General features: G+C 42.8%; 1 long non-coding RNA gene across 1 annotated transcript; it reads right to left on the reverse strand.

Moving 5' to 3' along the window:
- Window positions 1-1,448: 1,448 nt before the first annotated feature.
- LOC124651254 lies at window positions 1,449-2,942 on the reverse strand. The gene is made up of 2 exons (XR_006987325.1): window positions 2,679-2,942; window positions 1,449-1,913 (listed from the first exon to the last, which is right to left on the reverse strand). It is a non-coding gene; the product is annotated as an uncharacterized LOC124651254 (long non-coding RNA).
- Between the last annotated feature and the right edge of the window lie 474 nt (window positions 2,943-3,416).

Genomic DNA, 3,416 nt, shown 5'->3' on the forward strand with positions numbered 1-3,416 from the left:
ACATCAGCCATGTGATTGCACCTACGAGGGTGGTGGTGCAATGCGCCAGGACAAGGCTCGTGTATTTATAGGTACAGTCACATGGTTGATGTTTTTTCGAAAAAAAAAATACACATACATATGCCAATTTTGGTATGTATTTACCAAGAATATTCTGCTATAACAAATCGATGTACGTACATACACATGTGTATTTTGGGACATGTTGCCACTTCATCATATCATAATGTCCATTGAAGACATGATTTGGCGCCCTCAGAGCATTCATCTTCGAACGTACTAGAAAGATAGATCCAGCCAATTAGTTAATTATTTCCATTTATCCATCTTCTATAACCCATTATTGTAGCATTCTATTTTCCACTATGGCACGTACACAATATTATATGTTCACCAAATGGTCTTCGCTTGTTTGTGGCGTGTTTGTAAAAATCTGAGTCTTCTCCCTTCTCTACTATCTTATATTTAAGCAAATATTCATTATTTGTGTGTTCTATTTTTCCGTCTTCTGATACACAACATGGTTATATAGGTTCCAAGCAATCAATCCAAGCTTGTCGGGACATTCAGCCGCCTTCTACATTACATTCACCATATGATGTGTTCGAAGTCCATCAACAGAATACTCGACGGAAGGAGTGACGTTAGGATCTATAAAATCGTGGTTATGTTTTTGCACAAAATTCTTGACGAACTAGACCCAGTGCTTTCCTGGCGCTCGATCTGTAGAAGAGCACAACATCCACAGTGAGATAGAGACCTTTGCTTTCTTTTGGATCTCATCTGTCGTAGTGTTCAAGGCCCCAACTCCTTTTTAGAGGGTTTTTAGGGTACCCTATACTGCAGGTAGCAGTATACCACATCTCACCGTTAATTTGCTCAGGGCATGATAGACATTTGCAGCTTTTCACGTAGGGAGTTGCTGATGGGCCAACGTCTCAGCCCATTTGCAACCTAGGTTGCCGCCAGCCCGGCTCAGGCGATCGCTAGCTGTGTGCATCTTGCCGCCACCACAGACATAGCCGGCCATGCCCTGTCCGCCACATCCTTGTTCCTGTTCCCGGCACTCTCTTACCATCACCCGCTTGCCGCTGCTGTGTTTGACCTTGGCGGTCGCCCGCTCATCGACCTAGCCACAGCGTCCTCATCTGTGAAACCTCATCATAAGTAAATACATACTCTCAGATAGAATAAAACTATATCACAATATCAGCAAGCTTCCTAGTTAAGATTAGCCAGTTCGTTCTGTCTATATCAAGCGGAATCCATGATTGGCAATTACAACAAAAAATAAAAAATCCATTATGTCTATTTCGTTGCAAATTTCACCCGCAACAATCCCATACCAGTTACCAGTACTCCTCTGAACCCGCAAAAATAAAACAAATAATCTTGCAACCGGAAAGAAAAAAAAGGAAAAAACATAAAAGGTTTTCCTGTGCAACCAATACTCCATACAACTCTCAACACCCCTCCACAGAGAGCCGGGTTCCATTACCAGTGAATAACATAACAAATAGTCTTACAACCAAAAAGAAAAAGGCAAAAACATAAAACATTTTCCAATGTTGCAACCAGTACTTCAACACAACATCACGAGACCAGACTAGTATTTGAAGACTAGGATCTGAAGACAACCTGGTAACAGATGACTAGAGATAGACATTTACTACTGAGCAGCAATATCTCAGAAACTGGCTGGAGAAGGAAGGCCAGCAACAGATGTTCAAGCTTCAGGAAACCACTATTCGTCTTTTTCATCATTCAGTCCACATCGATATCTTCATCACTCTCAACTCCTCTGAAACTCAGAGTGTCCGCCCTTCTCGCCATCTCGTGCATCCTGACAGCAGCTTGCTGTAATCTGTCAGCTCCATCAACCACATTGCTTCTGGTTACTGCATCCCACAGACCTGCCCAATAACAAAGGAAGACACACAGGTAACAGATCAATTCAACATGAGACGATCTGAGTTTCCCTTCAAATCAACCTTGATTTCGAGTTTCCCACAAAGCCCAACAAACTGAATGTATATAGTGATTGTAATGTGATGCAACTACTTCTGCAAGGCTAGAATCATTGCTAAATTGAGTATGGCCAGATGTTCAGTTTAGAATGGTTAGTGTAGATTTCCAATTCAAGAAGAGCATCAAGAACCCCTTTGTCAACACCGTCAACATAAAAAAAGATATTATAATGAAATATTGGGATTTACAACAATATTACCTGAAATAAATATCACAAAGTTCTGAAGTATGCCAATTAGCCAGAGCATTATTCACTTGCTATATTCCTATTCACTTGATATCACAATAGATATTGTGTATGCAGCCCTAGGTAAGAATCAAGTCCCGGCTGTCAACACTAACACTAAAAATGTAAACCAACCAAAAAGAAGTACTAATGCAATGTTCAGGTACATAATATCAATGCTAGTGCTACCCCCGTTGCCAACAGACATTTAGCGAATAGATGGTTGAAAAATCGGCAATTGCTTGTTTTTTACGCATTTGCATAATGCTGAAGGAACAAGGTCAAGGATCTATTCTTGGTTCATATGTCTAATTAACTATGAACAAACACAGGCCAACCAGTATTCCAAATGAGCACACAGAATGGGAACCAAATCAACTAACAGGCATCTCCATAGAGCTAAGGATTGAGGCGGGTGCATTACCTTAGTCATATACCTGGCCACCGCATCTTCATCAATGTGCTCGCCCTCTACCGCTGGCTCCGCCACCTCTGCCTCGGCCCGGTGCTCGACCATCTGGGCTTCATCGCCGCGCATGGCAGCTACCGCCGGATCCACCGCCTATACCTCGGTCCCTTCAATTACGAGAGACTCTGTGGAGGGGTGCTTCCAATCACCGGCGTCGCTGCTGAAGCTGGACGAAGAGGAAGGCCTACGCGGGTGTGCGGCGGCGGCCGGAACCCTAGCTCGGAGGGGATTTTTCTTTTTGGCTGCTGAAACTAGGATAACGTTCTGGTAGGTCGAACCTGGGCTGTCTACAAGTTTTGATCTACCTAAAATGCCCTATGACGTTACGCTGGTGGCTCAATTTTCAGCGGTGCATCCTATACTGCTGGTGAGCTAGGCAGCCCAAGTCGAACGGTATTGGTCGATCTGCACGGTTGGATCCAGCAATTGGAGGGCTCATATTCATCTCAGGGTATAGTAAAAGAGCTCCCTTTTTAAAACCTTTATATTTCAGATCATTCTTTTTAACACCAATTTTCTTTTCACATCACTGTTCAAAAAATCGGCCGAAATACTGATTTATCGTGAATCGGGTGGTAAACGATAATATTTCGACATATCAGCTAATTTATCGCCACACCAATATTTCGGGCGATTTTCAATCCGATGACCAATATTTCGGCCGATTTTCAGTGAAATTTCGCTGAAATTCGG

Source organism: Lolium rigidum, chromosome 5 (genome assembly GCF_022539505.1).
Source record: "Lolium rigidum isolate FL_2022 chromosome 5, APGP_CSIRO_Lrig_0.1, whole genome shotgun sequence".
In the NCBI taxonomy this organism is placed as follows: Eukaryota; Viridiplantae; Streptophyta; class Magnoliopsida; order Poales; family Poaceae; genus Lolium; species Lolium rigidum.